The sequence below is a fragment of the Epinephelus lanceolatus genome, chromosome 3 (genome assembly GCF_041903045.1).
Source record: "Epinephelus lanceolatus isolate andai-2023 chromosome 3, ASM4190304v1, whole genome shotgun sequence".
NCBI classification, from domain to species: domain Eukaryota; kingdom Metazoa; phylum Chordata; class Actinopteri; order Perciformes; family Serranidae; genus Epinephelus; species Epinephelus lanceolatus.
Window position 1 is genome coordinate 5,081,970 of NC_135736.1, and position 27,132 is coordinate 5,109,101.

A 27,132-nucleotide genomic window follows, 5' to 3' on the forward strand; every position below is an offset into this window, starting at 1 on the left:
ATCTTCAATAGAGTCATAATGTTACCTCCCTCCCTATCTCAGTCTCTTTCTTTTTCTCTTCTCCATTGTTCATTATTTGGAAGGCACTGAAAGAGAAACTACACTAATTTCTTCATCCAGAATAATCAGTGGAGAGCTCAAAATATCTTTAATGCCAAACAAATCAAATTATATTTCTTATTATCATTTCTTTTTTCATGTGAATCAAAAGCGTGTTTAAATTCCAGTGAAATTGAGTTCCATTTATCTTTATCGAGTTGTAATATTATTCTCTTTGTTCATTTCCTATTGGTGTAGGAATGACAAGGAACAGGCAGATCATGAGATAATGATGGTGGGCCTTTCTTCCAGCAATGAGGCCCAATGTGAGGATGACACAGTCTTAAGAGGAAGAACCATCCTCCCCAGCCAATTTAGACAGGAGAATTAAAGGCCTAGCATAGCTAGAAAGTGAATCACGTCCTTCAAGTTAATGTGTGACTTCTAATATCATTTGTGGCTGAAAGGCAGATGTCTCTTCTAAAACGCATAATTGTACATCTGCAGGAGGAATGTGACCCATCAGCTAAATCTCATCTCCTTGAAACAATGTAAAAAGAGAGGATTTGGTTGTGTAATGTGATTTAAATCCATCTTGCTTATTGTCTAGAGAATTAAAATGTGAAGCAGTTTGCTGTTATTTTCAGCTCTCCTCATTGTATCAATCACTAAATACTGATGTTAACTGATATCTGCATATGCATGCAGAGTGGGTAGGCAACAGGACAAGATTTTGGTATTGGAAACATCCTTTGTAGTCCATATGTAGTCTGAGAAGCACTGATCAATCCAACACATCCTTACACAACAGTTCGTATGATAGCTAACAAATAAGTACCCCACTATGATGAGGCGGAACGCATCGGCCAAAATCCAATCTACGACATAGCTTTGCATTAGCTTTTTTTTCCAGATGTATTTCCATTCATATCTGTTTGGAGATTAGCTGAAATTACTGGTGCACAGAAGTGGAAATCATTCATGCATTCATTTTCCGTAATTGCTTGTCCTGTTAGAGGCCGTGGGGGAGTTGACTCCGATCCCAGCTGACATTGGGCAACAGGCAGAGTACACCCTGGACAGGTCGCCAGGCTGACACATAGAAACAGACAACTATTCACACTCAAATGCACATTTGTGGTCAATGTAGAGTCACCAATTAACCTAGCCTGCATGTCTTTGGACTGTGGGAAGAAGCCAGAGTAGCCAGAGAAAACCCATGCTGACACGGGGAGCATGCAAACTCTGCACAAAAGGGCTCCCCCACCCTGGGGTGTGAAGAAGATACCATCTAGCTGTGAAGCGACAATGCTAACCACTGCACACTTGTGCTGGCTACACTAAAACAGCCCAAAATATTGGCCTTCTCGAGAAGCCTTATCGCCATCAGACCGAAAGCTGTTGGATTCCGAAATTGTCCCAAACCTTTACTTCTGTAAGCACATTGGTTGCGTGATCACAGCCTTTTCTGATTGCGTGGGTTATACATGAAATACTGGCTAATGATCACATGAGTTATGTATGAATTGTAGTGCATTACTTTTGTGGGTATATGTACCAACAGTGCAGCTGGACCAATCACATTTTAGCAGGCTTTAGCTGAATGCAGGTAAACAGTCCACGTGGAGTGCAAGAGGCGAGATGAATTAGCTGAAATGCAATTTCAGAACCCATCGACTATAGTCTGAAGAAGATTAAACTTTGAATTAGTCTCTATAAACAGATATTTCTATATGAATGCAGATTGTTGTCAGACCAGTAGCTGATGGTTTCCAAAATTGCTTGGCCTAAACATTCATCATTTGATTTCAGGATATCCACTGGCTGACACCGGAAGCTCAGAAATATTGACCATATCCCCCAGAGGCTAAATCGTTGTCAGACCAATAACCGATGGGGTCTGTGAATGCTGAATACTCTAATTGCTTTTTAAATATTCTAAATGTTTGAATATTTAATGATTCCAATTCACGGATTCACAAAACTCATGTAAGGTTTTATGTAGCAGCAGTCTAAAGAAATCTGTTGGTACATGTACCACAGTGTAAGTTGAACTGGCAAATGCCCACATGATAAAAGACTGAATATAGTGTGTATGTATTTTAATTAGATCCCTTGATAGTAGATACTATAACGCTACAGTAGGTACGCTATCATCACATCAAATGCTGTCCCATAATGTAGTACAGCATATCTTACTGTACCGTTTCTGTACCATGTGACTGTATGTGTTGCACATGCAGCCACTGTAGTAAAGGAAAATCTGGTTCTTATAAATAGCTGAGCCCATGATGGTTTTATGTATGTAAGCAGCCATGATGGATCTCCACAGAAAGTGTAGAAGGAAATGACATATGATAATATCCTGCCAGTCGGTGTAGACACACAGACTCAGAAATACACACACATGGGCATGCACATGTACACATCAAATAGAGCTGAAACATCTGTCAGACACCGGAGCAGTGGTTTAGTTAAAAAGTTAAAAGATGAGGAGGGGTCTGGTGAATGCTCTGCTATTCATTTATCTCGCATTGCTGCCCATTGGTTTTAATTATGGTTGGCTCTTTCAAGTTAGAAATAGGCATGCTTCAAAAACAGAACTGTCCTTTTTGTGTTTTACCATTGTTTCTGTGGGACTTGTGTGTGTGTGTGTGTGTGTGTGTGTGTGTGTGTGTGTGTGTGTGTGATTTCTCTGTCTGACGGTCATTCAGTCTGCCTTCCTGTTCATCCATCTGTCTATTTGCATGTGTACAAACATTTTTGTAATTGATGAGCATTTCTTTGAGTGAATGTGTGCACATTAGCGTGTGCCTTGTGTGTTTCACCATGTATGTGTAGAGTTGCTCTGCCTTATTTTATCCCGGCACAGCTGCAATTGGACTGCATTGATGTGTAACCCAAGCCGGCACTTTAAAGGGCGAGGGGCCTGGACAGACGTGATCTTGCTAGTATACCAGATGGGGCTTTATGATGAAAAGAGCATAATCCCCATCCAGGCATCACTTCCATCACTTGTGCACTACAAAGCAATTCACAGCTTTTTTTTATTGCAAGAAATAATCCTTTTTTCTACAGTCCCAAACAGAGCACAGTTTTTATGTTTCCTCCTTCTCTTGCTCTCACTCTATTTCTATCTTTATTTTCCCCTTCTCGTATCCCTCTGTTTCTCCATCCCTCTATATCTCCCTCATCTCTCTCTTTGCCCCCCACTCACCCACTCTCCCTTTGCTCTTGAAGACTTGCAAATGTGGCATTAGCTAATATTCAGAGAGCCAGGCAAGCGATCCCTTTTTATCTGCCAGGGCCCTACTGATTGAGCTACAGTGTGTGCATTGGAAATGAGTGCTGCGCTGGGGCTGGCAAGCCCCATGCCTCTGATTGGTATTCAATATACATGTCACTGCAGGACATGCTAGTTTGGGGCTATGGGTTTACTTTCTCTCTTTCTTGCTCTGTGTCTCTATGTCTCCCTCTCTCATCCTCTCCTAATACTAGTCATAGAAAATGGCTTTCTTTGCCACTGTCACTTGCAAAGAAGACAGCAAATTGGACACAGAGGCAATTAATAGGCCGAGCCAGACTTGCACTGTAAATGCAGTTGACACATTTTTCCATTTCTGTTGTATTATGTAGCATGGCTTTGCAACAGTCCACTACATTTGGATGTATCCAAATCTCTACATGGAAGCTTTATTGTACAATATACCACAAAATGTAGGTCTTGCTTTAATTGCCCATCCTCTCCCTTAGTGCATTTAGTGAATATGTCTTTCCTCCATAACTTCAGTTCTAAATATAATCATCAAACATAATAATTGGTATTCACATGGCACACTTTTGCATAGTATCTTTCCATAATCTCGTTTGTATTTAGTGCCTGCAGTGTATATCTGTATATCTGTGTCCTACTCTGTGAATTCCCTTGCTCTTTTTTCACTAAGTGATTCAGTTTCTTTTTAATCATAAAGCACATACAGCAGGTCCTCCCTCATTCTTTCAGTTGCCTGTTTTCCCCCATTCTCCGAGCTTCACTGTGAGCACTGGGGGAACAGAGGATTTCTTTCTGTCTTAGCTTTACATCACACTTGCAGAACATGTCAGGGATTGGACTTGCATTTACATGAGGTGTAACATGCATGAAAACTGACATACACAGAAGTAGTGTGTGGTAGCCACGGTATCCTTATTAGGCTCAAGCAGTGATGTACAGCAGAGCACCTGTGCATCAGTGGCAGATTTGCTGCTGTGATTTGAAGGAAACATTAATCACATTCTGAGAGCGGAGCGAGTGAAGAAAACAAATACAATCTACTAGTTTTCTTTTCTAAAGCATCCACATAAATAAGGTCAGGCTGCTCTCACAAATTTTCGTGTGTTTTCCTACAAAAAGCAATGCAACCAAATTCGTACATATGCCATGTATTTTGAAAGGCTGCTGTCACGTGACCAATGTACTAACAGCAGTAAACTAGGAAGCAGCCCTGAGCGCTTGTAAGGAGGCAGGTTAAGGGTGGTGGATGGGTCACAGAAAACCAGTTTTTTTCACAGGACTTACCCCTGGAGTTAAATGTTTGAATATGTGTGAACTTTGAGTCATTTTTGAGTCCTCACCATGTAGCGTTTCCCAAACCTAAACTTAACTTGCCTAAACCTAAAGTTACCCACCCATGTTTCTTTTCCTAAACCTTACCACAGCAACTTTAATTGCCTTAGCCAAACTTCTGTAAATGTACATTAAGGACGTATGTCATTTGTGGGGCGCAAATTCATAGGATAACAAACAAACTCTTGTGCGTGCATTTTTTGTAGGATATCATACAAAGTGTTCTTTGAGCATATGTTAATAAGGTTAGCATTAAAGGAAGCATTCACATCTAATCTATGTCTAATCACTGTTCATCAGAAACATAGTCTTATGAGAGGACTTGAGGAGATATTTATGGGATGAGAGCACACTGAGTCTTAGTTTTGTGGGCCGGCAGACTGTTGAACACATGGATCTGCTTCAGTTCAAACTTCCTCTTCTACACTCTCTTTAGAAGAGAGAAAAGGAGAGTGGGGCAGTGTTAGTAGTGAGTCAATACTCCACTCCAGCCCAAGACACAATCACTTCTCTCCTGCTGAAATCTAAGGGCCTATCTGTTGGTTCCTTCTTGTGGGCCTCGTTCCAGGTTTGCCTTGGCCCTCTTCCAGGTGTGGGAAGTGAAGTGTAAACAGTTTACAGATCTGCTGTGGCTGGGGAGGGCCAAGGGCTTTAACTGGGAGGAATGAAACCTGAACACCACTTCACAGGGAGGCAGTGCTGTGAGATGGAGCATTCATGCATATTGTGTCAGGGCCTAACAGGAAACTGACCCAGCAGTTCAAGGGAGAGCCGGCTGGTGAGAACACCTGCTGACGTCAGTGATCATGTGGGGGGTTTCTGGCAGAGGCGAGGAGGCCGCTTGGCTTTTGCCCCACAAGCTATCATTCCTGATACTATACAGCTGATTGCAGCAGGCTAATATCAGTTTTTCATCAAATACATATGCATGTGTGAGTTGCTCAATGTGTTGATCACCATACGTTAAGCATGCCCATCCTACAAAGCAGCTAACTATGATAATTAATCACAAATTAATTTTGTGATGTGTCCTCATCTTCTCTCATATTTTTGCCATTCCTGAGTGGGATTACATAACTCTGGAAATTCAAAGACTCACAAAAACTAAAACAAGAATGGTCAGAAGTGAGACAGTAGAGCTGAGCACCTAGAATGGATCAAGCACTATAACCTTCTTCAGCTCTACCAAATTTGTGCTCATTTACGCTGTCATGTTTATTTTGCAAATGTCTGTTGTGCTTTTAGTGGTTGGCTTTGAGTGGCGGTGGCATGTGGCTGTGAGTCACCCATCAGGATGAGGAAATCAACTCGACAATCTAGAAATTCTCCTCCTGCTGACTTTCATGTAGCTAGCTGCTAGCTGCCCAGCTGTAGGTTTTCAAATGTAAACATTGGTCAATACTGAGGAAAGATTGAGAGGGATGGGCACCAGCTGAGCCATCATCCTGCTGGTCATTGTACAGGTGTTGGAAAATGACCTCTGAGCTGCATCAGTTCCCAACACGATATCAGGAACTGTAATATCCTTTGATTCACCGAAACTTGGACAGCATCATTCAACCACAAGGCTCTTCTTTTATTTGGTGATCTGACAGGGCAGAGGACTCTGGTAAGAGAAGGAGAGGAGGCGTGTGCTTTATGGTAAATAAGGACTGGTGTGATGATGACAATGTGAGGTGTTGTCCTGTTCCTGCTTTGGATCACTGTTGTACACCATTCAGAGTCAGCTGTAGTGCAGTGCTGCCTGTGTTCAGGAAGAGTGACCATGTGGCTGTCTTATTGGGGTCGGGATGTGTGGAAATTACTACTCCATACTCCAATGTTTGATGCTCCACACAGGCGGGAGGTCACTGAATACGACTTACTAGCTCATGTTGCAAAATATCTTTTACCACAACATTAAGTGTAACCCATTAAAACCACTGTGAAATACATAAACATTTAGCACTGTTTTATAGGTAACCTGAGCGATTTAGAATATATTTAAACAGTTTTCTTAAGGCCCAAACATACTCGGGCGGAACGTACGCGGAACAGACTCTGCGAGGAATGTCCGCAGTCATCCGGGCTTCCATAGTCAAGCGCACTTCCGCGTTGTAGTTTCCTGTAAAAATGTCCGTGAAAAATCCCCGCAATGTGAAAAATACATGCTGAGCAGTCACTGGTGCGTGGAGCAGAGTCCGCATGATCATAAAATCTGAGCTTTTAAAATCATAGATCAGGGCTTGCGGATGTCCGCTTTGAGTCTGCACGGATCTCCGCAGAGTCCGTTCCGTGTACATTCCGCCCGAGTATGTTCGGGCCTTTAGGCTTATGGCCTTTAACACATTGTCTCAAGGCATGCTGGGAAACACCACCCATTTAGCCCCAACATGCCACAATTTCTCAAGTGCACAATGATGGTGTTTGTTTATTGGCCTTAAACTAATTAGGCAAATCAGCTTTATAAATTTCAGTCAAATTAAATCAAAACTCAAAAGTTGTTGACTTAACATTAAAAAAATATGCCAGGCTCACAGGGAATGAGGTTTTGTATCAGGTAAACAACAGTTTTTATGTCATTTTGACAATCCGAGGCATTTAGTACACATTACATAAAAATTTGGTGTCATAGATGGATTGGGGTTTACAATGTAGTTTGAGGTTGTTTTGCCTTAAAGGGATAGTGCACCAAAAAATGAAAATTCAGCCATTATCTACTCACCTATATGATGAGGCAGGCTCAGGTGAAGTTTTAGAGTCCTCACATCCCTTGCGGAGATCCCAGGGGGGAGGGAGTAGCAACACAATTCCACGTAGTGGAGGCTGACGGCGCCCCAGATTCAAACGTCCAAAAACACATAATTGAAACCACAAAATATCTTCATACTGCTTGTCCGTAGTGATCCAAGTGTCCTGAAGCCCCGACATAAAAAGTTGTTTGGAAAAACATCATTTGAACTCTGTTTTTAGCCTCATTGTAGCCTGTAGCTCTAACTGCGTCTCTGTGCACCGCACTCATGTGTGCACGCAAGACCGTGAGACATAGGCACCACGTTCATGTGTGTTCACATGCTTTCGCTGGTCTCATGCGCAAGCACGCACACGTGAGCACGGTGCACAGAGAGGCAGAGTCAATACTTAGTGTAGACCAGGCTGGTTTCTGTAAAGGCCGCAGTACAGGGGAACAAGTACTGGCCCTAACCACCTACATCGAAAACGGCTTTGAGAACAAGCTCAAAACAGGGACTGTGTTCCTCGACCTCACAGCAGCCTACGATATAGTCTGGCATAAAGGCCTCCTGCTGAAACTCAGGAAAGTGCTCCCTGCCTGGGCAACAGCCACAATCCAAACTCTGCTCAACAACAGGAGGTTCAGAGTCCACTTAGGACAGACAATAAGTGCATGGAAAACACAGAAAAATGGGCTTCCTCAAGGCTCAGTTCTCTCCCTGACCCTGTTCAACGTATACACAAATGACCTTCCAGATCCTGCAAGTTCATCTACGCTGATGACATCTGTTTGGCAACCCAAGCTATTGACCTGGCCTCTTTGGAGCAGGTGCTCAATGAGGACCTTGCAAAACTGGTCCAGTACTGCAAAGCCTGGTGCCTACAGCCAAGCCCAGCAAAAACAGTCTCTAGTGTTTTCCATCTTCGTAACTCAGAAGCTGCCAAACAATTGGACATCAGACTGAGTGGACATCAGCTCAGACACGCCCCTAATCCAACATACCTGGGAGTGACTCTGGACAGGACACTGTCATTCAAGGAACACCTTAAAGGAACGGCAGCAAAGGTGAAATCCAGAAACAACCTCCTCTGCAAACTTGCAGGTGCGAAATGGGGTGCAGCAGCCCCCACACTGCGCACCTCAGCTTTGGGCCTGTCATATTCTGCAGCAGAATACTGTGCCTCTGTCTGGTCCAGGTCACCCCACACAGACCACGTAGACACCCAACTTAACACCACTATGCAAATCATAACTGGGACTATTCGTTCAACACCGCTCCCCTGGCTCCCTGTCCTATCTAACATACTCCCCCCCCAACCTCAGATAAACTGAACTCACCTATAGGATGCTCCAAAAGGTCAAAGACTCCCCCCATTTACCAATCCACGCCAACATCTTCAACCCACCACTTGCTCGTCTCCGATCTAGACATCCAATTTGGAGGGACCCCCCACCCACTGACTTTGATGCCCTGTCTGCCTGGGTGACTGAATAGGAATCGAAAGACATCCCAAACAAACATCTAGTGTCAGACCCAACTCAACCAGTCCCTGGCACCAAATTCCCAGGGAGACAGTGGTCCACCTTGAACACATTTAGGACTGGTCAAGGTCCCTGCTTGGCCATCCTTCACAGATGGGGGAGCAGCCTGAGCCCACTGTGTGCTTGTGGAGAGGAGCAAACCTTGGAGCATATTATTGAAGCCTGCCCTCTCCAAAGAATAAAAGGAGGTCTATTCTCCCTCCACAATATAGATCAAGAGGCTACTGCTTGGCTTGAGAAATTTGCATTCGCTAAATAAATTAATAATTGTGCTTACAAAGCTCTGGTTGACTGCTTCTACAACTGGCTGAAAAGCCATCAGTGGGCACAACACAGGCATTTTTTAATTGCTACACAACTCAGACATCCGGATGTGAGTTGAGAGGTCTGGGACCAGGCTAGGTTAGTGCTAACTGCAAAGCCAAAGGATCAGCTAGCAAGCCACTAAATATTGCAAACTGCATTTTTATTTGAATGTGGCTTATTCAAATGAGATTTAGAGTATATCCCAAAAACATATATATGAGTATCTGTTTTATGTTCAGTGCTGAGATGGTGACCTGTATTCATGAGCTGCATCTCTCTCTCTCTCTCTCTCTCTCTCTCTCTCTCTCTCTCTCTCTCTCTCTCTCTCTCTCTCTCCCTCTCTCTCTCTCACACACACACACACACACACATGCTCACACAGCACTAGTGTATTCATCATGCATGTTTAAAATCACCTGGTGTCACATGATGTGGATGTGTTCTTTCTCTTTTCTGAGAATGAATGCAGCTGAGCCTGCTGTTGCTGTAGCACTAAAACTCAGAGCAGGAAAATGAGGTGCTGGCAACAAAGAGCTTTGAGGAAGTAGACGCGTATCTCCAAGGACACATACCACCCAGCAGATCAAAGGACCTAGAGGACGTGTTTGATGGGGAAACCACACTGGTTTTCAAAGCATTGTAGTCCTGTATCTCACTAGCCCACCAAGGCCCATGATAGAAATTCTAATACGCCCGCCTGTCAGTTAATTGAAGCCCAATTCTGTCCCTTGGGGGACAGCAGGCTGGTCTTTAGAGAGATTTTTTGTCCTGCTGCATGCTCATCATTAATTATTATTCCTCAATCACCTCCTCAATAACACCATTTATTGTTTGAGTGTGTTTTTGTGTCTTGTCACCAATCTCTTGTCTTGGGAGAAGACACTGATGTTTGACAGAGAACGAGATCACAGCTATCCACATATTCACTCATATCATATCAGCCTTCCTTTGGGGAGGTTGTGTGTTGCTGAGGAGATGTTTGGTTGTCAGTGTTGTTGTATTTGATCATGGGCTGGGAGGGAGGGGGTTCCAAGTCTGTACCTTTGTTCGTCTGCATAACAACAGAATATATGGTAGAGGACATGAGAAGGACATGAGAGGAGATTTAGGTGGATGTTTGAAAGTAATTGTATTTGGCCAAGCAGAATCATAGCATATTTTACTGTAGATAGACAAATGCAAACACTCTCACACATACACACAAAGAGAGAGAGCAGTTCTGTCATTCCAGAGACATGTCCCCTTCCCCCAGAGACAGGCAATCTTCCAGACAGACAGGAAGTCAGCCTTGTCTGTGTGAGGTTCACAAAGAGGAAGAAGTGATGAGCGATGGCAGCCGATTTGAGCGCAGCCATGTTTCTGCATATGTGGTGTGCAGTGTAAAGTATACACTTGATCTTTGAGAAAATATACACAGCTCAGCGCATCATGCATGTATCAGAGTTTTTATGGCGGGAATCACATTTGACATGCACAAACCCATGTATGTTTTCCATCTTAACGTGTCTGTTTAGCTAAAGACAGGGATGACACTGCATTCTGCAGACAGTCCTGACAAACTATGTCTTAAAACCCTGATGAATGATATTCAATTGCAATGATATCATAGCATGTCTGCAGCCGCGTCAGCCTGGAGCGCTCACTGTGTGGATGACACTCCAGCAGTAGATACTGGCTCTTGTTTGAGGTCCAAAGAGCATTTGGAACGCTTGAACAGATCACCTCACCACAGTTTATTGCAATGGCACACAGCATTTCTATAGTTTCCCACTGTGTCTTTGTGACCTCCTATCTCTAGACCAAATGACCGGTTAGGACATTGAAAGGGAAATTGCGTACATTCCTGCATAATCGTAAGAGGTATTTAAATATGCTCTCTAAATAATTATGTGGTCCAGCCGGGAGCATCCAATGAATTTTTCACAAAAGCACTTTCTGCTATTTACATTCCTAAAATGTAATGTGGTTTACTTATGCAGCTGGATGGCCTGAACCAAAGCATTCATTCCCGGGGACCAAGTGCAAGGAGAAAGTGAGGGAGAAAGAGAGAGACAGGAGGGGGTGGAGGGGCTGAAGAGAAAAAGTTCAAAGCATGCGAGGTCAAGCTTGAGGGTCAGTCTCTCAGTGCCTTTTCACTGCCTGCGTGAATACATAACCGCCAATTGACTTTCTAATCGGGAGGGGCCTCATAAAATATGCAGTTTAATAATAACAGTTATCATGGGTCCTTTTTTGTTTCCACCCTGTGTTTTAGTCTAGAAGCATCTAAAGCGAGCTGTATATTAAAAAATGATGGGGCTGCTGCTGCCTGCTTCCCTTTGACTCAATGTTTTGCCTCTGAAATACAAAATGACAGCCAACCATTTTTCTCTACCCCTCACTCATAAAAGTTACCTGCTGGATTTCCCTCTGATTGGATCAAAGCTTTGACCTGTGTTGCTAGGTGACCTCTCCTGATCCCATTGGTGCCTCCAGAGTAGAGACCCTTGCCGGGGCACCTGGGAATTACCTCGATGGTGGCGCAGTCGGTGGCTGTCACCAAGCCCTTGTCTTATTGATGTCACCTCTGACACCAGCCTCTGTAGCGATCGCCAGGGAAATCTGACGCCCTTGCTGGGCTGTGAATAATAGAATATATCTACCTGTCTTGGACCACCATTGTCACCTGTTCTCCCTATGATGAAATGTTCCCATGCTTATCTGCAGGGGTTATGTGTTCTGCCTGTCTGTTCCAGGGTACAAAGCGAGGCGTTGGTGGTCAGGCATGGGACAGAGCTGTTGACAAGGTGGCTCAGCTGGCAGTGCCCAGGGCTCCCAGGGGCCAGAGAGCTGCCTGAAGTGGAGAGTCAAGAACGCTGAAGGATGACAAGGGACAGCTGGAGAAGCGGAGGACTCTTCACTCTCTGAGCAGACGCTATGGACCGCAGTCAACAGTGAGAGACAGCAAGTGATGTTCAGTGTCCTCTCCTTTCCCATTTGTTCAATCACAAAGCCCCCATAGGACTCATTTGTTTTTTTGTATGTATGCTACTGCAAGTTGCTCTTATAAGCATGTGGCTCTTTATTTGATCATTGTATTAAATTCCCTCTTTTTCACCGCTCATGATGTTCTGTACATGTCCACATTTTCATTTCATAGTGATTTGTAATGGCTGTATGTTTACATGCACACTAATATTCCACTATTATTCCAAACATGACAATATTCTGAATTTGATACAGGCCATGTAAATAGCATATTACACTGAAATATTCTGAAATAGGACTTTTTCCAGTTATGATATGTTGAATGTGCTGGTACTATTTGGGTGATAAACAACATGTTAGGGCTAGTTAAGGGGAGAATGCAGGGCTACATGTAAAGAGGCAGGCTGTTATCATAAACTATGAAAAGTTATGCACCTAAATTCATACATATCCAGTGTAATCATGAGCCAGTAATTGGTGCATAACCCTCGTATTTTGGAAGGCTGCAGTTATGTGACCAATGCGCTGACAGGGGCAGGTTTGAGTAGTGGATGGGTCACAAAACCATGGGAAACTAAGAGATGCGTGTTTGGAACCACATGAAATTTTAGTAATTTTGAGGTAGATCCTAACCATGTTTATTTTTCTTAACCTAACCACAGTAACTTTACTTTGTTAAACCTAACCTCCATAACTTTCCTTTATGTTTATGTTAAGGATGCAATGATGTTCATGGGCCGTTAACTCGTAGGATATCTTATAGACTGCTGTGTGAGGATGCGATGAAACGGTAGTATTAGTGGAATATTCATTTTCATTGTCCATGTAAAAAGCTTAATATACCATAATATATTGTGCACGTAAACACACTCACTGACTCCACAGTATTTCTCTTTTCTTAAGCCTTTTGCTTTCAATTAGAGCGCCTGTTCTTATCAATGATGGCTCCCCCCCTTCTTTTCCTTATGCCACTGATTGCTCACAGACCTCTGGTCTGTCAGACTTACCCCAACAATCCTTGGAAAGGGATTTCACCGCTACTCCCAGCTGTGTAGGAGGTCAACACTCAAACTTGTCGATCCCTGCAAATGAGGTTTTGAGGATTTGGCCAGTGCCGATGCATGCATGGATGGATGGATGAATTGATGGATGGATGCTGTGGAGTTTGTAAAGGGTGAGGGACTGTGAGAAAGCTGCTGTTTGGCCCGACATGATGCTGTTTCCGTAGCTCCTGTCAATCCTCAGATTACCCAACCAGAAGGCTTCTCGTTGCCAGTTGGCATATGATGTGACTTTGTATTTTTTTGCGTTTAATTCAAATATCCACTAGGTAAATCCACACGGTTATAAGGCATATTTACAGAGGGTTCACTCACAGTCCATGATATGAGTAATTATAAATGCATCCCAGATACGTGTATGGTAAATCAGTGCGCAGGAAACAATAATAGTGGCTGTGTGGCCGTGATGCTTTTCATCAAAGCCACTGTCCTCATGGAGCGCATGTGTGTGTCAGGCATCATCTGCTGTGGGTTGTTGTGGTATGGGAATGTCTGTGTGCTGATTCAGCCCCCACCATTTTGCCACCATATGTCACCCCTTATACCCTTTTGATAACTGTGATATATTCTGTATGATGTGCATAACCCACCAAAAATGAATTTCATTTTCCACAATCACTTGCTTTCTGCGGAGCATTCTGAAACAAAATTATTTATGACTAAAAAAATATGACCTGTCATCGCACATGCTTGCAATAATTGGAGCTCTGAATCCACATTAAACAGGACACGTAACCCAGGTTTAAGATCTGCTTAATACCAGTGCCTTCGAATAGGACCTAGCAGTCTGCTGTTATTCAGGTATCAACAATAGATGTGCATCGATGGTGAAGGTGCAATACATTGCAAACCTTGGAGTCTTCCTTACTCATTACCCTCTTTTTATTAATTTCTCACTCTCTATCACCCTCTATATCCTTCCATTTCTACCTCTTTTTCTCTTCCCCATGCTTTCTACCTACCATTACATTCCTTACCTCTACCCCTCTTTCTGCCTCTCTTTAAGCCAGTTGGAGATCTATTCCTCATTCCTTGAATGCACACAGAAATTCTCAGCACTGTGGTGTCAGCAGTTCTTAATATGGGCTGCTGCCACTACTGCTTCAGCCCCCATCCCCCATAAAAAAAGAAAAGAAAAAACCTTGGACAGGAGAGATGAGAGTGGGATGAAAATCCATGAAATCCTCCAAACCTAGGAATGTATTTTCATTAAAACAAGTTTATTTGAACAGATTGGGAAGGTGAAGGAAAGAGAGGCAGTATCAGAAGTGATCAGACCCAATAGCTCACAGTGCTACCAGCAGAGAGTGAGGATACATTACATCTGCTGTGGATGCATACACGTTAGCTGGAGACTTTATTTGGCTGCAGGACTTGCTAACAGGAGTTTATCAGCTAGCTAAGGCGAAAGCTCCTGTCACAGATCTATGTTTCACTGCTTATCGCTAGGTAGATTGAGGAACTGTGTTTCTATGTGCATGTCACCTCTACCACCAGCTAAAGCCATCATCCCACCGGTCCACACGTCTAGATTTATTTCTCGCCCTGGTCAGTCTGCAGCAGAAGTAATTACCACAGAAATACAGGACTTCTAGGAAGGAGCTTAATGGAATACACTCACCAGCCAATGTCTTAAATGTGACTGGGTCTGACAACACAGAGCTACATTATCCCTCTACCCCTCTACAGTTGGGTACCTGGCTTTCTCTCTTTATATACACAAAAACAGGCATGGCCACATTTTCTGTTTCTCTCATTCTAAAGAGGAAGCTGTACTAATCAGTATCTTTACATTAAGGGGATGGTTCAGATCATTTGAAAAAACAACAGTGATTTAACATTGCTGAACACAGGAGCTGCTGGTCTTCCGCTGCCTCAATCACTTAGTTTGTGTTATTGTGTGACTTTGGCGTCTAAATGGCTGAGTTCAGATTCACCAAAGTCACACAACAACATAAAGTAACTTAGTGATCGTGGCAGCAGTAGACCAACAACTCCTGTGTTAATTAATGGGGTCTGGTGGCTTTGATGAGAGCATAGATGGGGAATTGAAGCCGTTAAAGGCTTCCCCATCATAACAGGTTCTCTGACAGGAAGGCAAAGCAGTGAACATTCCAAATATAGCATACACTTAAACTGATACAGACTTTTTTACGTAGGACTTTTTTAAGATGGCAAAAAATGTTTGTTGCTGACCCACAGCAGTACCTTGCTTAGCCTCTGTGTCAGACTCCAGCTTGCTTGACTATGGATTAGCACCTCATACAATCCCACTTCAAAAAAATCCTAAATATCCCTTTACTCAAACCCCCAGTTCAGTCAGACTTATTTGGAAGCGAAAGGAAGGGTAATGGGAGAAGTATAACTCAAATTGTCAAATTATTATGAGACCCAAGATGTAATAAAGCAAAAGTATCTTTTAATACCCAAGCCAGGTGTTTACATAGGCATTTCACTGTAGGGCAGTAACATCAGATCCTGTATTTTGGCGGATGCCTCTCTCTCCCTCTCTGTTTCAGCACTTTGTTATCTGTTTCAAATAACTCCCTGAGGGTGTATATTATCACCTGGCAGACTGAAACCAGAAAGAGATATATCAATCAATACCATTCTGTGGTTTCACTAATCCCTGCCTAAGTGTAATAGGCTGCTGAGATCCACTTTTTCTACAAGCTGACTCGGTCAAATGAACACACCCACCAGGCCTTTTTTGGCTGCTCCTCCCTTGCTGCTCTGCCCTTCATCAGCCCAGGGTGGTGGATGCACATGGGGACCACCCCTACATTAAAAGAGCCTATTGCTCCCTTGATCAGCAGGAATAAACTCTTGCAAATGCACACAGACACACAGAGAACTGCATATGAGCATAATTACATGTACACAAAACAGGAGGGAACATCATATAGCAGAATAATATGATTCTAATTTGATGACACACGAGAATACACACAAATTGGAATATCTATCCATCACTAATAGTGTGTACACATTAACTGAGGCATGTGTGCAAACACATTGCCAAATAATTACACATGCAGATATTTCAAGGAGAGACGTCATCAAAACATTAAATATGAATCCGCATTCATCACAAACACACCAGCACACAAATAAACACACAAAGCAAAACCTAGAGTAGGAATGACAGACAGCAACAAACACACACACATACAGAGGGGTGCCCCTCATTTAAATCAGTTTCACATTGCAGTGTGTGTTGGCTTTCTAAGGCCACTGGTGGTGATGAGGTAGAAGCCGACACCTTGATGTTGTGATGCTGCTGTCGTCAGTGGACTGCAATGTGTGGGCCAGATGAGTCCAGCCATTCACTCAGTATCACTACTACAGTTCAACTCCCACAAGGCCTTCTTAGACACCTCCTGTCAATCTCCCTCTGTCTATCTCTTCCTTTGTCCCTCTCTGGGCTGTTGCTTTTGGGTGCAGGAGGGCGATGGAGGACGTTTGAAGGCTGGTGCAGAGAGGGAGGGGTTGGGAAATGGAAAGGCTAGAGAGAGTAAAAAGGAACGGGGCAGTGGAGGGAGATAGGGATGAAGTGAGAGGAGGGCCAGAAAAAAAAAGATGCAGAATGAGAAAGATGAGAAGAAGAGAAATAAGGGGAAGAGAAACCAAAGAAAGGGGATGGTGGGTGTTTCTCCTTTTGTTGTTGTTTCCTTAGAAAATAGCTTTGGACTCTGTGTTTGGCTGATAGCACTGCAACTGGCACACGAACACACATTATACATGTATACATACACACACAGACACACACATATTCCTTTTGCTTGTTCCACATGGCAATCACCATGGTAACAAAATGTACAGAACACAATCGGGGTGGGATATTTTTAAGTTTCAAAGGCATGGAAACAACAATAGGGATGACAAAGGGAGGAAGAGACGAGAACTGGGGAGAGAGGGAAAGAGAGTTATGACAGTCTAAGTGCAAGCAGATGGACGAGTGTGTGTGTGTGTGTGTGTGTGTGTGTGCCTGTCCAAGGTCACAGCCCACAACCATCTGTATGGGGAAAGGGGAGAATGGGGGATGGCGGATAAAATTAGGAGCAGAGGGCCTAAAACACATGAAAGGGTCATTTCACCCAAATTACATTTTTTTCACACATTTCCTCAATTACATCTGGTGGTTACCTATCATTGCACATAGTTTTGGTTATATTTGTCCAGGTTTTGAGATGTACAGAGTTGTATGTTGAGATTTCTGCCTCCACCTTGTTATAATGTACATGACTACAATTTTGTCACATGACAGATTTCTACGTTTCTGTTTTTGTCTTTGCTTTTCTCACTGAGCTGAAGTAGTTGGGGCTTATTTGGATAGAGATAATGTCATATATACACACACTTTTCCCACCAAACTTAGCACATGTATGTGGGAAAATCAACTAAAATTAGGCGATAGACGGCTTTTTGATTGCGAGTATACCAGTATGCCTTTGTTGCTTTTTTTTTTTTCTTTTTGTCTGGTGTGTCACATTTGACATCACAGACGGGCTATAAAACAGGTTAGTAAATAGTACAAAGCAGCATGGAGCCCTGTGAAAATGTTACTGTGGTTACTTCTTTTTTTTTCTCTTACTTATTCCGTCTCTCTCTCTCTCTCTCTCTTTCAAGCTCAGTGCAGAATAATTTTTCAACGATGTTTGAGCACTGCTTGGACAGAGACTGACACTATTTTGTGTCAGCCTGTCATTGCATTGCGCTAGAGGATGGGCTAAAATGTTCACCAAGGTGTCTTAAGTCCATCACTGCCAACCAGAGCTGATCAGAGCTGGAGCTCATAAATACCCATGACTACGGAGGAGTCATTTGGCCCGGGGTTGGATTGCAACCTTTTCCATGAAATACAAAAGCCAAATGTTAGCGGGTGTAAGTGGGTTTTTTGTCTGATTAGAAAGGGCATATACAGTACTTTTGTGTGCCAGCAACATTTAAATTAAAATGACAGTTGGTGGTTATTTCCTGCACTGTCAATTAAATCTGATCAAACCACACCCACACAGTCCTGATTAAGTATTTAAGTGTTAAAATAATAAATAATGATGGAGAATGTTTAACTTTTGCTTACTTAATCATGAATATTTAATGTTCTAGAGAACCGTTTAAGAAAGGTTTTATATGATGATTTAAGATATATAAACAACTGCTGTATTTGCTGTGTTTAAATGGTTTACTGATTTGACTTATCATTAGAAAGCTACACTCCTCGTTCAATTAATGCGAACCATATCAAGATACAACCACCACAGCAGCTTCAATAACCACTTCTGTCAGACAAAAACAAAAACAACCAAAACAAAAACAAGAACAAACAAACTCACCTAAGAAGTGTTATTATAATCCACAGATTGATGATATGCCAACAAAAACATACATGCAGACTTTATACACTCCCAAAGGTCCACATGATCTAAATCCAGTGAAATATTTAGTCCAGACACATTATTACATTGGTAGATATCCACAAACTGCTGTTGCATCATTTCAAATGTTTGTATTTATTCACATATTATCCAGAATTTCTTCTGTTTGCATGTAAATATATATGCCAACTGCTCGCTGTCAAAATGATGGTGAACTCCTGACCTTTTGATTGACATCCCACCTAAGCCAATGGGAGCTTCCATGCACTTCCCCATAGCCTACAAAAGCCAATAAGGACCTGTGTTAAAGGAAGTGTTTCCCTTAATTCCTTTAGCCTCAGAGCCAATCAATAGCCAGCAATTGGTCCAATGGCTTATGCATCTTGTAGCCAATGACACTTCTCACCTCCAGAGGAGTTTTTAACTCTTTCTTGGTGTAATACACTGTTATAAATGTACAGAAATAATAAACAAATGGCTCCTCTGTAGTCTTAAGGGGTAAACAGTGTTTCTTATCAATCTGTTTTTTTTAAAGAAGTGTATCATATCGTATCACATCGCAGTGCATCGTATCGTATCATATCATATCGTATCATATCGTATCATATCGTATCGCGTCACATCGTATCGTAAAACACGCGTAAAATGTTTATTTTCTGTGATATTGTTATCTACTTTGAACTGGGACTATGTGAGGCTTCATGCTGTGGTCCCATTGTGTTTTCCAGCTAATACCTCCCAGTTCTAGTCATCTACATCATCTTTTTTTAAAGACAATATTTAGGCAAGGAAGAAAAAATCTTTTATTTCAGTGTGCTGAATATATGTACATATATATATATATATATATATATGTATATATATAACTCAGTGACAAAAATACTTACAGTGATTCTGACTGTTGGGGAAAAACGTCAGCGTCATGACCTTTTAAAAGAGATCATATGTGTACATGTACTAAAAATAGAACAAGAAAAACTTTCAGTTGTTGTATGTCTTGGATAGGTGTTTTAGGTGCATTTAGATGAATTTTACAGGACTAGATAGATTAAAATTTGAAAACAGTGTAAAAGTCCAATTGGCTCATTGGCATTTCCTCTTCTCTTTCTTCTCCATCATGTGAAATATTTCTCCACTTTATCTGACAATGTCCATGTGTTGCATTCACTTAGGTGTGGCTGTTTGGGTACAGGCACACACACCTGTACGTGTGTTTGTCATGGTCTAAATGCAAGCATGTGTGCCTTTGTGTGTTTGTGGGCATGTTTGTATGTGTGTGTTCCCCCCTAAAACAGCTCATCCCTCCTGTCTGGGTGTAGATTTAGCAAGGACAGCTGAGTTCATTTCAGAGGTTGAAGCAGATCAGAGGTCAGACACTGGTGTAGGTGGCCTCTTGTACTCAGACCACCATCTAGCAGTTGCCACATAAATCAGAGTCTTGCTGAGTGGTTTGGCGAGCATGTCATACCTCCCTCCCTTACACCCTCTATCTGCTTTCCACCCCTCTCTCTGTCTGTCATTCTCTCTTTCAGGCAGTTGATGCTCTCACACACATATCCAAGCCAACAGCAACCCATAAAGCCACATCTGGCCCCCTTCTCCCCAATGGACATGAACAACTCTGCCACCTTGAAAATCCTCTCCTTTATGTGTGGCACTTTAATAGTGAAGTAACATTTGTGCAATGCCCCAGATCCACATATTTTTCTTCCTTTAAATTAGATCAGATATGGTATATAATTACTTTTTTGTGTGTCTATATCAGATTGCAAATCAAATCCAAATCTTGTGACTTGTGCATGAGGCAATAATGTAACACACACAACAGCTTATCTACATTCACACGCATGCACATGTATGCTTGAATGTGTCCACACATGCTGTACACACCAGAGCTCAACTGTCCCCCCTGCCTGTAACTGCACTGCTCTGCTTTCACACTTGTTTACTGTTGTTCCGATTTGTGGTACATTTACTTTCCCCATCAAAGTGCAGCTGTTTACCGCTGTTGCCTGGGAACAATGATAGGCTACAGAGTGAACAATGTAAGGGTGGGTGGAGCTACATGAACCTGACTGATGGGAGTGTACCCATCCAAAGCAGTGACATCGCCTACTGTCTAATATGGCATCAAGCCCAGCTTGAAAGCTATTCTCTCCAAGAGTGCCACTAATGATGACTCTTCCAGTAAGAGTATGGATTACTTTGTGACTGCACACAGACTGTAGCAAAGTTTGACTGGGACCAATCTCAGACAACCTTGTTCAGGTAAACTTGGTTTCCATATCCATGCTTGGAAATATAATTCATGTTACAAATATTTTGGTAAACTACAGCCTTTACCAAAGTAGGCCTACCCCCTACACCCTCTCCCTGTCCATTTCCACTCTATTTCTGCATTCATGAGGAGGATTGGCCACATTTAGTGCCACATCAAACCAACTAGCGAGGAGTGGAAGTTGCTTATAAACCCCCAAATGACCACCTTGCATCAGTGCTGACTTACTGACCACGGGCAACACCATATTGTTTTTGTCATGAAGACACTCCATACAAATAAAGCTCAGTGTGTCTACCCTTACAAATGTTAACTGTTCAAACTAAGATACATATTTGATATATTCATGAAGATAAATATTTGATATATTCATACAGATGTTAACAACTTGAATGTTACATTAGCCCTATTCACACAGAGGTGGTGCTATACAGTGGCTTCAAAGTTCCTTTTTAACATCGCTTTTGCAATGTTACATAGAACCAAACAACAACGGAATCATGCTTTTCCATTGTGTGATTTTAGACAGCACTCCAGCAAGCAAATGAGGCATGATGGGCATGACATGTAACACAACAGCGTTGGCCTCTAGTGTGACAAATAACATATGCATCAGCAGTGCTTTATAAACAATAACAATTGTATGACATGGCACTAACAATCATTTACCATCTCTGTTTTATGGTGGCTGATCTCATCTACTTGGAGTTTAAGGTGCTCCTGGATATCATTGTCTCCTCTATTCTTCTTCTTTGAGTTAGCTGCTAACTGCTGTTAGCTGCATTTTATATCGCCCTGCGGTCGGTGGCATATATTACACATTGTCAGGTCACACCTGTCTCGTCCGTGGTCCCATCCTTCCAGCTGTCCTTTTTACACAGACATTGATTTGGCACTATTACTGCCGTGGCTTAAAGGCAAGACAGCTCCATCCTTCCATTCTGAAAGTGTACCATTTACTGTATACAGAAAGGCGAGGTGGAATACTGTCTTGAACAGGCAGTGTAAAGGCGGCGATTATATTTAGGATCAACCCTTCTCTAGTCTCCAGAAAACCATGGGTTCTCATCCCAAATCGTCAAATATCGGCATTGTCAGTTGACTTTCATGTCTACACATGATGCACTAGGTATCCTCCTGCGCCTGACATTCCAGGACGCCGTGTCAATAAAAATACACTTATGTTTTCACAGAAAATGGCTTTCCGCTCTTTGGACGCATACAGTCTTTTTCAAGATAAACACCTCATATTTATGTTTATTTCCTTGTGTAACAAAAGCATCTGGTCAGGTTTAGAAAAAAAATACATCATGGTTCGGCTCTAATATTCACACGGGAAGCAAACAGCAGACTCCCAGGTGAAAGTACAGGGTTTGTTTGACCCAAAACCCACCATAAAGTGACTTTCCAGCTCCTTATATTACATTGTTATTGCACCTTTTCGTGGTGGTATCACACCGCTGCAAAAGGTGCCTTTTTGCGTCACTGTCTGATGTCGAAATCAAATTGGCAGTATTTGGCCAGTTTGGAATGAGAACAGGCTGAGAAATCAATAATCATGTTCATTTGATTATGCAGTGTTGTATATTTGAAGGGACTGTTGCTAAAAAACAAACAACTTTTATATATCAGAGCAAAAAAATGAGAAGAAGTATACTGTAGAAGTATATTGCTTTTTTGATTTAATTATTTCTTTATCGATTTATTAATTTGAATGACACAAGGATGATATACAAAGATTTAGGTAAACAATAGCAGCACATGGCAATCAAATATAAGTGATACAAATACATAAGAAGAACATAAAATGGGAGTAAGTTTTATATTTCTCCATGGTTATGAAAGTGACAATTCATTTTTCCGTTGGAGAGAAGGAAGTTTGTCCCAAAGTTTGCTTCTGTATTTACACTCTACACCTAATGAAGGATGCTTAATGCAGCTGTGAAGGTGACTAGAGATGGAGTTACTCTCTGTGACAAAGTGGGCGTAAGGAGGGTTTGGTTAGGTTAAGGCCCTACTGTTTAGATTTTGTGCCCTGTCAGAACAGAAAGCGACATGCCAAAATTTATTTGTGCATCTTTGTGGTAAAGGTGGTGCTGGAAGCTGGCTAAAGTTGTGACTACATGCACTCTCAGTCGTGAACTGGACAGTGAGATAGCACAGTTAATCTATGGAATCAACTCTATTCAATTGCGATGACTGACTGCTATCTGTGTTAACGAGTAGTTCATACTCAAGGTCAGTTCTATCAAGACAGTTTGCAACTGGTCAGAGTTCACCAAAAAAAAAGAGAAGGCTCTATGCATAAAAATGTCAGAGTGAAAGTGCCCTTTAATAAACACGTACCTATGCACCCATGTACATGTTTGCATAGCCATGACTCCAAATGCCAATTCCTGTTTGAGAGCCTGTGGGCAGCACACAGTGTCCATACAGAATGGACCTTCCCGCTCAATCGTGAGGCCTCATGGTGAGCTTACAGTGCTGAGCGGCAGCCCTCCTTGTGACAGAAATGAGGCAGAGGGGTCCCCACAGGTCTTTTTCCCAACATCTAGCTTGTGACTTCAACCACCCTTATTTTTTAGAGTTATGATCCAAACTGGAGACGACAGAATAGCGTCATGTGTAGCCTCAGATAGGGCAGGTTGAGCTCCACATGTGTGCGACTTTTACCATGACGATATGCCTCCAAAAGGTAATTTGATGATCTGTGTGTTTTGCTGCCAGGTTAGCCTACCACCTCCGCCATCTCCTCCCAACCCCTCCTCCTCCACTTCCTTCGTTTCAGCGGTAACTTATTAATTTCTGTCAGCTGGTTTTCCCTGCCATTTAGAGATACTACCAAATCACATTATGTCTGTCATGGATTATGTGTACAGGCAATGCATCTCCTTGAAGAAGAAAGGAAAAAAAAGATCAAAGATGTTCTTACAATCACCTCTAAGTGAATATGGGAGGTGGACGTGTTTTTGTGTGTGTGTGTATATGTGAGTGTGTGTGTGTGTTTGCATCCCACATGTTTTATGGGGAATAGCCAACAGAAATGCCTTTCACTTCATTGACAACGTCAGTTCCCTCCCCATGTTCTCATCCCATCCCATCAAATACCAATGCAAATATACAACTCTTCACTCCTTTTTATCCAGATAGAGTTTGAGAGTTTAAATGGCAGGACATTCAGAGTGAAAGCAACATTCACGTAATATAGTAAATGAGCCAAATTAGCCCTTGGATCTAATGTGTGAAATTATGCCGACAACAGATCAACATGTGTAGCAACAAAGTTAATCTATATCAAACAAAAGCCAGAAAAGGTATCGTTTTAAGTTGCCATGAGCTATACATTCACCACTTCTAAGCAGAAGGCAAAAGATAATGTTATCTGGGAGCCTGTCTAGGCAGCAGCTTCCCCAGTCTCACTCAGACTCACCCTGGGTTTGGGTCTGCAGCTGCCTGTACCGAAGAGCAGAAATGGGGACCAAAATGTCCCCAGATGTATACTGCACAATGACTGACAAAAACAAACAAAGCAACTGCTTGACTGAAAGAATCTCAGTCAACTGAGGGGTCTCCAACTGATGATTTGAATCTTTCACTTTCAGGGGGCAGCCCCGCCCACTGTGTAAGTAAAAGACAAAAGCCCATGGTTAGGTTTAGAAAAATCATATCATGGTTTGGCTTAAAATAAGTGCAGTTCTTACTAACATCATGTAATGTGACATGACATACATTACCACTGTAGCGTGCTACACATACCAGCACACTACGTCGTTATTAAAGTAACTCCGCTGACTTGACTCCGGTGCTTGTTCAACACATCCTGCCCACTTTAAATGGTCTTTCTCGTTCTTTATACTATCATAGTTTCTGGCAACATATACTGTCCAGTGCATATCATACCGCTGCAAAGAGTGTCTTGGTGCGTTGCGTCTGATGCTGAAATTCACTGACAAAGTGGCGGTATTTGATGAGTTCAACTGAGCCAGCAGCATCATAATTAGCTGCTGCCTGCGCGTATCATACCACCATGAGTGGTGCCTCTGTATGTATCTGATGCCAAAATCATTGACAAGGCGGCAGTATTTGACAAGTTGGGAGAGAGAACATGCTGGCATCTCTGTTAGCTGTTGACTGAATGAAAAGAGAGATGCATGTCACAGGTTTTACCCAACTGAGCAGAGATTCTAAAAGGCTACAGAGCCACATATCCCATATTTACCCATATTTGGCTGCATATGTGTGCATGCATGTGTGTGTGTGTGTGTGCGCGCGCGCGTGTGCGTGCGTGTGTGTGTGTGTGTGTGTGTGCGTGTGTGTGTGCGTGTGCATGTGCATGTGTGGTAGAGGATTTGAAGCTGTCACTTTGTAATTACCTCAGCAAATGCAGGCTTGGAGAGAGTTGACTGAAGTCTTCCAGTTGGACAGCCCTGGGAGAAAATGAGAAGTGACAGACCACATAACACAGCGTGGGACATAAATAACTTTTACCACCCCCCTTTTTCTCTCTCTCTCTCTCTCTCTTGGTCTCTCTCTCTCTCTTTGTCGTAGAAACATGGATGATACTTCAAGGATTTTGAAAGAGAGAGAGAGATGAGCCGAAATGAGAGAATATCCCTCGCTTTCATCTTTAGAAAAAATCTCTGACATCCTCTCTCACTTGCTTTGATGAAAGTCTTTGGTTTTTTGGTGTTTTATCCTCTTACACGAGGTGTATGTATTATAGTCTGTGCAACACGCATACACACACACACGCGCACACACACGTGCTGTTATGAACACTGGCACGCAGTGATATTATTTTCTCACCAGAATGTGAGTAGGTGGCATGAGGATTCTTGCTTTGTGCATGTGTGTGTGTGTGTGTGTGTGTGTGTAGGTGTGTGGGACTTTTCTCAGCGCCAGTCAGTGTTGGAGGGCTTGAATTTTTCATTCTGCGTCCTCGTCAAGTACAAAAAGTCCAGGGGTTTGTATTCCACTGGCTGCTCAGCTTCATTTTGTTGTCCAGTACTTACTCCACCGCCCTGTGCTCTTTGAGCTCCCGGCAGGTTGTTACTGAGACAACAACGCTGTGGTTATAGTGTGTGTGTGTGTGTGTGTGTGTATGCGCGTGCGTGTGCGTGTGTGTGTGTGTGTGTGTGTGTGTGTGTTTGTCAGTGAGTTCAGCATTGATCACTTCCACATTGGTATGTTTGCTGGTATATCTTCAAGCTCCCTTAACCTGTGATGGAAGAAGTACTCAGATCTTTGACGTAAGTAAAAGCAGCCATACCGCAGTGTAGAAATACTCTGTTACAAGCAATAGTACTGCATTAGAAATCTTATTTAAAGGTCCAGTGTGTAGGATGTAGGAGGATATATTGGCAGAAATCGAATTTAATATTATAAGTATGTTTTCTTTTGAAAGTTATTGTGTTTTTGTTACCTTAAAGTGAGCTGTTTATATCTACATAGGGAGATAGGTCCTTGCTTATGGGGATTGCCATGTTGCATCGCCATGTTTCTACAGTAGCCCAGAATGGACAAACTAAACACTGGTTCCATTCGCATCCACAACCATAGTTTGTAGCCCATCTGTGATGAGCAGTGTTGGAATAACACCTGATTTGTAACGTGAAACTGCTTTATTCAGTATTTTAAATGGTTTAAATCACCTGGTGCATTTGTTTTGGCGAGGAAGAGACCTCTGCAGATAATTTGGCTGCTGGTAAAAACCTCTTGAACTTAAGTTAGAAAAAAGACAAGCACACATTAGCATGTTGTGGGTGATCTGCCTGTCTCTGACATGCCAAACAGTGTCAGAGAAACACTGGTTTGTAACATGAAACCACTTTATTCAGCGTTTTTACCCTTTTTAAACCACAATGCGTTCATTCTGGAGAGGAAGAGACCTCTGTGGACAATTCAGCTCCTAATAAAAAACCTCCTGAACATCTGGATCTTAAGTGATCAGAGACAAAAGGTGAGCAGACATTAGCAGGTGCTGGCTAACGTTCTATCTCAAACATGCCAAACAGCGTCAAAGACACACTGATTTGTAATGTAGAAGTGCTTCATGGACCTCTTTTGTTTGTTTGTTTTTTGGAGAGGAAGAGACCTCTGTGGATAATTTGGCTCCCCGTAAAAACCTCCTGAACATCTGTATCTTAAGTTATCAAAGCAAATAGCTGAGCACATATTAGCAGGCTTTGGGCAAGCGGGCAGAATTGGACGTGGTGAACAGGGTGGAAGAAACTGATTTGTTA

The 27,132-nt window shown here is 42.5% G+C and overlaps 1 long non-coding RNA gene across 1 annotated transcript in view; it reads left to right on the forward strand.

The window, feature by feature from the left end:
- LOC144459463 (uncharacterized) overlaps positions 1-27,132 on the forward strand; it is a 60,130-nt gene that overhangs the window by 17,646 nt on the left and 15,352 nt on the right. Inside the window, exon 3 of the long non-coding RNA XR_013488442.1 lies at positions 11,942-12,139. This is a non-coding gene — a long non-coding RNA (uncharacterized LOC144459463). The remainder of the gene's footprint in view (positions 1-11,941; positions 12,140-27,132) is intronic.